This window comes from Electrona antarctica, assembly GCF_951216825.1.
Source record: "Electrona antarctica genome assembly, chromosome: 14".
In the NCBI taxonomy this organism is placed as follows: domain Eukaryota; kingdom Metazoa; phylum Chordata; class Actinopteri; order Myctophiformes; family Myctophidae; genus Electrona; species Electrona antarctica.
The window spans coordinates 2,624,922-2,634,921 of NC_136795.1; positions in this window are offsets into that span (position 1 = coordinate 2,624,922).

The window sequence follows — 10,000 nt, forward strand, 5'->3', positions numbered from 1 at the left end:
TAGTGTCGCGTCCACTTGTGGATATGCTCTATCTACGGTATCTGAGATATAGGAGACTCTTTGTGACTGACTAACCAGCAGGCTCTTTCTGCCTTGTTCCGCCCTGGTTCCACCTAGTTTATATTGAATTTGCTAAAACATATTTTTTGAAAAAAACTAAAAACAAACATGATATGCCCAGTCACCATGCTGCATCTGTGATGTTGCTTTTCACTGACACCAAGTTTAAAATAAGAATTGAGTGAACAGAATATCAATACGAAGCAACTGAAAAACACGTTATTTCAATGGTAGTGGATGGAGAGAGAGGATTTTTGTCCAACCACGAAACGGCAACCAATGGGTGCGAAGAGGGGCACAACCACAGGCGGGACTTGACAAAGGGTGAATTGGGTCAAACATCTCCATGAATCCAGGGCTTCACAGGGTGTGTAACTGATGGAAAATACCTCCTTTTTTCCCCCACAGTCACAGTTACCTCCATATTATTTCTATCTCAGTGGAACCCCAGTATGGGCTACACGTCACTGTAACATCCTCATTCCTCTTAAAGTCAGAGTCATTACATTTCCCACCAGGAGACAGTTCAGCATCTCCTGTGCGAGCCAGGGAGGCTATCTGACCTTAAAACTTTAAGCCCAAACCACACCATGAGGGTCAGATCGGGACAAAACGTTTTTTTTAACCCATTTTTGGGGCGGGAACCCCATTTGGTGTTTTAAGCATTATGTTATACTTTAGCATCAAAGAAATTCCATAAATTAGAAAACTTAATGTTTAAGAAGTAGCTCACAACGTACGAATCTAGCTCATCTATTTTCACTAGGTTGGGTCCAGGTGGAATGTATCATTTTTCTTTTGGGTTAACGGGCTAAAAAGTTTGGGAACCAGTGCTTTACATTCACACTCATTTCTTTGGCGTGATCCACGAGTTGCCTGAACCACCCATGGCTTCTAGACGTCTGGGTTTCATTTATAATCGAGCACCGCTGCAAAACAACCAGTCCTATTTGTCCTCAGTCTTAATTTAACTCTGAATGTAGACCCATCTCCCAGAAATAGAGAACCCATGTATCAACAGTAAATCATTTATAGCTGGGTTTTCCCTGGAAGCCCCTTTTACCCAATTTGGGCGGAAACCCCTTTTGGTGTTTTAAGAATTATGTTATACTTTAGCTATTGAAAAATAGCAGATCTACAAGCTCATAGTGCGGCACCTAGTGCCGAGCTACGAGCTTGTAGATCTGCTATTTTTGGGGGAAAAAAAAAAATTCCTTCAGAGAGAACGTTTTTAACTCAAATCTTTGCTTCTGGGGCGGTCCCTGGAACAACATATTTTCAGATGGGGGTCGGCGGCGAATTGCATATAATTCTGGTGCTCCTTGACATGAAATTGTTTGAGAACGACTGACATAGAAACATACGTTTTTTTCTGAAAACTGTCATGATTTAGAAGACATTTTGTAGAATCTGGTATCAGGTCTAAATGGGTTTAAGGACGTCTCGTTTTGTGAAGCAGTGGTTCGGCTGCAATCTACAGACAGCACCTGAATCAAATTAAACAATCAGGACGTGTTCCTCCACCTCCGATCAAAGCTTTATAGACGGGAGTACCCCAGGGCCCCATAGTCGGTCCACTCCTGTTTTCCGCTCTACACTAAATATGTTCACAGAGAATAGCCGTTATGAGCTTGTAGATTGGCTAGTCGACACAGCTGCCAAGGTGCAGGTCAGATGCAGTTTCATGTTCACTTTAATGATCAATCTTTTTAGACATAGTTTGGGCGATTTTATGGCCAGGGAGTCATTTTTAGTGAAAATGAATGGTTGGAACGGATTCAGCACCCCAAAGAAACCCTATTTACACAATTTGTCACAAGCTCATATTGGCCAATTCTAAAATGTCCTGCTTTTAGCCTATAGGCCCTCTGGGTACCCTGCACCTTTGACAATGATTGCTCCCACAAAGTTTCCCAAAGGAGTTGGCTTGGAACAAATGTGATAGTAGACACCTTTATGAACACATCTGTGAAGAAAGCTAGTGGTAAAGCATTTTTCTTGCAGATTTGCCACACATTTCGCTAACTTTCCCTTAGTATTATGAGAATATAATGAGCATCGCGCCTGTCACAGACATGCGCAGAGCAAGTTCAGTCAGGAAACCGTTCATTGGGCCGCCTCAGCATCACATGATTCACTTAATTCAATCACACACTCATTCCATCTTCATATTGGCTATATAATATAAACAGGAAGTTTGCACTGCTCATCCTGCTTGCTTGCTGCTGCACACTGATACTGCTGCGCTGCTGACTGCTCACCCTCCTCCACCCCAGCTACCACCTGTCTCACCCTCCTCCACCCCAGCTACCACCTGTCTCACCCTCCTCCACCCCAGCTACCACCTGTCATCACCCTCCTCCACCCCAGCTACCACCTGTCTCACCCTCCTCCACCCCAGCTACCACCGGTCTCACCCTCCTCCACCCCAGCTACCACCGGTCTCACCCTCCTCCACCCCAGCTACCACCTGTCTCACCCTCCTCCACCCCAGCTACCACCTGTCTCACCCTCCTCCACCCCAGCTACCACCTGTCTCACCCTCCTCCACCCCAGCTACTGTCTCACCCTCCTCCACCCCAGCTGCCACCTGTCTCACCCTCCTCCACCCCAGCTACCACCTGTCTCACCCTCCTCCACCCCAGCTACCACCGGTCTCACCCTCCTCCACCCCAGCTACCACCGGTCTCACCCTCCTCCACCCCAGCTACCACCTGTCTCACCCTCCTCCACCCCAGCTGCCACCTGTCTCACCCTCCTCCACCCCAGCTACCACCTGTCGTTCTGGATCTGCTGTTTAGGTACGGGGGATTCGGTGTCCTTATATGGTTGGGACTGATGTGCTTGATCTGAGTATACCTAAAAAGCAGATCCAATTCATCGCCAAACCATAATAAATATATTGCTCATTTTATATCCAATAAATAAATATATTGAGTTGTCCTGACTGAACTTAGCAGTATCTTCTTCTGTTCCTTTCGGCGTTTCCCTTCAGGTGTCGCCACAGCGAATCACCCTCCGCCTCCTCTTCTTTCACACCAACTAACTTCATGTCCTCTTTCACTACATCCATAAATCTTCCCTCTATAGGCCTCCTGCCTGGCAGTTCCAACCTCAACATCCTTCTACCAATCATATACTCACTATCCCTCCTCCGTACGTGCCCAAACCATCTCAGTCTGGCCTCTCTGGCGTTCTCTCCAAAACATCTGACACACGCTGTCCCTCTGATGTACTCCTTGTTACTCCCACAGAGAACCTCCACATTTCAGTCTCTGCTACCTCCAGCTCTGCTTCCCATCTGTCTCTAAAGTTATATTACATCATAAGAACACACAGGTACGAACAATTCTGTGGTCGAAAAGCATAGGATGTTTTTAACAAGAAACTTATCCGAATAATATTTAGCGAATAGAGGCCCAATGCCCATAAACAGACACGCCAAACGGCATGAGGTGAAGACAGACGCATGCACGAGGGAGAAAGACTGCAATATAGAGCGCAAGCTCTCAGAAATGCACGTTGTGTGTTTGTGTGGGAGGGCGAGTGTGTGCGTCCGCTACTGCTGTGTGCGTGTGAGCGTGTGTGTGTGTGCGTGTGTGCGTGCGTGCGTGCGTGCGTGCGTGCGTGCGTGCGTGCGTGCGTGCGTGCGTGCGTGCGTGCGTGCGTGCGTGCGTGCGTGCGTGCGTGCGTGCGTGCGTGCGTGCGTGCGTGCGTGCGTGCGTGCGTGCGTGCGTGCGTGTGTGTGTGTGTGTGTGTGTGTGCGTGTGTGTGTGTTTATGGATGGAATAGAGGGGTCACAGCGCTCACCTGTGTGGGCGTCCAGTACGTATGAAGCACTATAGAGCGCCAGGGTTGCAGTGGTGGTGAAAGTACTAAAGTATATTGGCATCAAACTGTACTTATTTAAAGTGCCAAAAGTAGAAAGTATATGTCGTTGCTGTCGGGAGGAAACCCCATAACTCCATTTTTAAAAAGTAAAAAGTGCTTTGGACAAAACCTCTTAACTCCATTGGACCCTCAAAATGTCTGCTAAAACAACTAACTCCACCACCTCTCCCCCTCTCATGGAAGTAATTGACAATATATAAAAAGTTACAACACCAACTTTGATGAGGCTGTATTGCTTTGTTTTAAAAATATATGGTTTTCTTAATTTCCTGAAAAATTTATTATTTTTCATTTCCTGAAAAATGAACATTTTGGAGTTATGAGGTTTCCTCCCGACAGCAGAGAGATACACTCACTATGCACTAGTATCAACTCTTCAAATTAATACAAATCTTTTGAAAATAGCAGATCTACAAGCTCACAATGCGTCGCATCGTGACACATTGTGAGCGTGTAGATCTGCTATTTTTCAAACGGTCCGAAATGTAGGCTACTGTATATACAGTATACACAGGGCTGAAGTGGTTCATTATGTTATTAATAGTCAAAATCAACAAAGTGACAAAGAAAACTAAAGTTTTCAAAGGAGTAAAAGTACAATATTTTCCTCTGAGATGTAGTGGAGTAAGAAGTACAGGTGTTGGAAATAAAAAATACTCAAGGCAAAGTACAAATACCTCAAAATTCTACTTATAAGTATACAGTGCTTAAGAGTAAATGTACTTAGTTATTTTATAACACTGGAGGTTTGTGTTCTGGTGTGTGTGTGCGTGCGTGCGTGCGTGCGTGCGTGCGTGCGTGCGTGCGTGCGTGCGTGCGTGCGTGCGTGCGTGCGTGCGTGTAGTGTACACATGCACGCCACACGCAGGCCGTGCATGTGTAAGGGCAAATAACAGAACGACAAACTGACAGCTGATAAGCTAGGGGAGGACAAGAGAGAGAGAGAGAGAGAGAGAGAGAGAGAGAGAGAGAGAGAGAGAGAGAGAGGAGGAGAGAGAGAGAGAGAGAGAGAGAGAGAGAGAGAGAGAGAGAGACAGATACAAAGACAGAGGAAAACAATGCAGGGGAGAGGGAGTCAAGAGAGAACGAGAGAGAGAGAGAGAGAGGGAGAGAGAGGGGAGGGGAACATGGGAGCGTGGGATATGTAGGGACGAGGCATTGCAAGAGAACATGACAAAATGACTTCTTTAGGGAGACTAATTGCTGGAGGTTCGTCAGCTGTAATTACAGGTCCCTGTGTTAATAGTCAATTGCGAGTTCTCCTCTCCACGGAGGGGTGCGTGGGGAGGGGGGGGGGGGGGAGGAGAGAGCGGGGAGGGGGCGAGAGACAAGACTTACAGAGGGAGACAGAACACAGGAGAATGGGTGGGAGAGAGAGATAGAGAGAGAGAGAGAGAGAGAGAGAGAGAGAGAGATGCTCTCTTTGAATCTGTACTTCTCTGGGAGCACTCAGTTTCCATGGCAACAATTAAAATAGGCCTCTCAACACACACGCATACACATAGACACTGTCAATGGACATATACAGTACATGTACATATATATATATATATACACACACACACACACACTCATGCAAACCAGCACATGCGCACGCACACACGGACACACGCCTTGTTTTGCAATAAGCATTGACCGTTTAGCAGCAGGCTCACGGTTTAGCTTTGCTATACAAGCTATGGGCAGAGAGGCTATATTTTACATACTGTTTATTCTCATGCACAAATTATTATTTTTTGTAAACCCATTTTTTCACCCAGTGTCAATTATCTAATGTAATCCTGGGCGCTACACACTTCCTCTGCCAACCTGGGGAGAGCAACGGACCCTGGTTGGACGTAGCACGTGGTAGGAACACGTTATTCCGACCAGTTCCTTTCCCCTCCATCAGGCGCCCCGGCTGGCCAGGGGGAGGCAGTTTAGAGACCAGGATTACTGCATGCGTTTTGTGAAGGTATCTACCCTAGGGGACACGGGGAGAACATGTGAGGGTACCTACCCTATAGGGGACACAGGGAGAACATGTGAGGGTACCTACCCTAGGGGACACGGGGAGAACATGTGAGGGTACCTACCCTAGGGGACACGGGGAGAACATGTGAGGGTACCTACCCTAGGGGACACAGGGAGAACATGTGAGGGTACCTACCCTAGGGGACACGGGGAGAACATGTGAGGGTACCTAGGGGACACGGGGATAACATGTGAGGGTACCTACCCTATAGGGGACACGGGGAGAACATGTGAGGGTACCTACCCTATAGGGGACACGGGGAGAGCATGTGAGGGTACCTAACCTAGGAGACACGGGGAGAACATGTGAGGGTACCTACCCTAGGGGACACGGGGAGAACATGTGAGGGTACCTACCCTAGGGGACACGGGGAGAACATGTGAGGGTACCTAGGGGACACGGGGAGAACATGTGAGGGTACCTAGGGGACACGGGGAGAACATGCAAACTCCACACAGAAAGGCCCTTTCTCGCCAACCCCGCCTCGGGTATGCATGCATGGTCACTGATGACGCGGAGGAGAGAACACGCTCCCATCAGCGCCCACAGCGTCCCCAGAGGGAATCGAACCCAGGACCTTCTATAGCTGTGAGGCGACAGCACTATAGCGACTGTGCCACCGTGCCCCAATGCACACATTATTTCACATGGAAATGCTCTGACACATTTAGCACGCACACGCACACGCACACACACACACACACACACACACACACACACACACACACACAAAGAAGCCAATAGCCAGGTCCCTGCGTCTATAACTCTGGCCGTCATTCAGGGACACGAGGCCTTTAGAAAGGCTGGTGGACGGTGATGAAAAGCATGTCCCGTTTATAGAAAGAACATAAAAAGCCTGCATGTATCGCAGCAGCGCGGCCCGGGCTCTATAATATATATGACACTAAATGACCCCGTTTCCACCCATCAGCTGAGCCCTGAGGATGTGGAGTAACAGTAACCCACACCATTGGCTCTATTAGCCACACCAGCAGCACACAGCACCATGTCGGTTACACACGGCTGGGTGGCTGGGTGGGTGGCTCGCTGGCCACCACCACGCTGCATGGTAGAATATAGCCTATAGTGGCCCACAAGGCCCCCCCCCAGGCATGACGGTATAGTGCCAGTCTCGGTTTATATACATTACCGTTATTCCTACTGCGCTCGTGGTGCTTAACCCACATTGACACTATATACACACACATTCACATGAATCACACTTGACAGACCCAGGAGCTCTCCACCCCCCCCCCCCCCCCCCCCCCCCCCCCCACCTGCAGCCCCCACCCAGGAAGGAGATCTCTAGTTGCCAAAAAAAGGAATGGAGATGACCTGGGAGTGGTCACACGCCAATAACATGCCGAAACTGAGAGATACAAACTGAGAGATACAAACTGAGAGATACAAACTGAGAGATACAAACTGAGAGATACTAACTGAGATACAAACTGAGAGATACAAACTGAGAGATACAAACTGAGATACAAACTGAGAGATACAAACTGAGATACAAACTGAGAGATACAAACTGAGAGATACAAACTGAGAGATACAAACTGAGAGATACAAACTGAGAGATACAAACTGAGAGATACAAACTGAGAGATACAAACTGAGAGATACAAACTGAGATACAAACTGAGAGATACAAACTGAGAGATACAAACTGAGAGATACAAACTGAGAGATACAAACTGAGAGATACAAACTGAGAGATACAAACTGAGAGATACAAACTGAGAGATACAAACTGAGAGATACAAACTGAGAGATACAAACTGAGAGATACAAACTGAGAGATACAAACTGAGAGATACAAACTGAGATACAAACTGAGAGATACAAACTGAGAGATACAAACTGAGAGATACAAACTGAGAGATACAAACTGAGAGATACAAACTGAGAGATACTAACTGAGATACAAACTGAGATATACAAACTGAGAGATACAAACTGAGAGATACTAACTGAGAGATACAAACTGAGAGATACAAACTGAGAGATACTAACTGAGATACAAACTGAGATATACAAACTGAGAGATACAAACTGAGAGATACAAACTGAGAGATACAAACTGAGAGATACAAACTGAGAGATACTAACTGAGATACAAACTGAGATATACAAACTGAGAGATACAAACTGAGAGATACTAACTGAGAGATACTAACTGAGAGATACTAACTGAGATACAAACTGAGAGATACAAACTGAGAGATACAAACTGAGAGATACTAACTGAGAGATACTAACTGAGATACAAACTGAGAGATACAAACTGAGAGATACAAACTGAGATACAAACTGAGAGATACTAACTGAGAGATACTAACTGAGAGATACTAACTGAGATACAAACTGAGAGATACAAACTGAGAGATACAAACTGAGAGATACAAACTGAGATACTAACTGAGAGATACAAACTGAGAGATACAAACAGAGATACAAACTGAGATACTAACTGAGATACAAACTGAGATACAAACTGAGAGATACAAACTGAGAGATACAAACTGAGAGATACAAACTGAGAGATACAAACTGAGAGATACAAACTGAGAGATACAAACTGAGATACAAACTGAGATACTAACTGAGAGATACAAACTGAGAGATACAAACAGAGATACAAACTGAGATACTAACTGAGAGATACAAACTGAGAGATACAAACAGAGATACAAACTGAGATACAAACTGAGATACAAACTGAGATACAAACTGAGATACAAACTGAGAGATACAAACTGAGATACAAACTGAGAGATACAAAGACATCACCTGCAGTCCCATACATGTGCAGACTCTTCAATGATAGCCGATTTTAGATTTGAGTTTTAGATCATTGCATTTTTAAGATAGGCAATTGGGCATTTTAGATTTGAAGGTTTATATTGTAATCAGCGAAGATAAGTGGGTGTTTTTACAGTGGCACCATGTCTTTGTAAACCTGTAATCAGGCTGGAAGCTGAATGAACATTTAAACGGTATAGTGTTCACAGCCAGGAGCCGACAGGCACCAGTGTTGTTTTTGTCGACTAAAACTAAGACGAAAAAGTTTCGTAGACTACCTTTTTTCACTGGCGAAAATTAAATGGAAAATAAATGAAAACTAAGCTACGATGACTAAAACTAAGACTAAATGTATTGACAATTTCGTCAACAGCTAAAAACTAGACTAAAATGCTAGGAAGGGACTAGGGGACAAGAGATCCAGTATTTAAGCAATAAGCCACGAGAGGTCTCAGGTTACCGGGTATTTTACAATGGCTGGGGGCGTAGGCAGACCCGACGCGGAGCGGAGGGTCTTCTACCCCCCCTCGAATGGCTTATTGCTTTTCTAAAACGGTTACAAACATATAGCAATATTAACCTAAATACAACTATTAAATTCACAAAAGTAGCTACGCTTTGCGCCACCAGAGCGAGCCACACTTCCTTTTGCTCGGCAAGTAGCCTATGTGACGGGAGAATAGCGCTTGATGTCTTTACGGTGCTGCCTGGAGCCACACATTCACAGTCATATGAGCCGGGCGGTGGTTAGATGCCCGCACGGCATGGGTTTGTAAGGTAATCAAGCGCTCCCCTTCCCCAGTACAGCTACAGAGATGCGGAATCAGGTGCGAATGATATAAAGTGAGGGTTATCGGTGAAATTTACACCGGTCACGTGACGGTAACCAGCCAATCAGAATCAAGTATTGGGACTAACCGTTTTAGAAAAGTAATTTTACACTTGGTTGCATGCTGATAATAGCAGATAGCAGATCTGCTATTTTCAGCAAGTGAAAAAACTGTCATTACGATGGCATCAAGGCCCGCCAAAATACATTTTGTTCAACTAAATCTGGAGTTGATTTAGTCGACTAAAATCTTATGACATTTAGTCGACTAAAACTAGACTAACACTAAAACATTCCAGGTGACTAAAATGTGACTAAAACTAAATTAAAACTATTCAAGAGACTACGACTAAAACTAAAATCTAAATGTGCTGCCAAAAACAACACTGAATGGCACATCT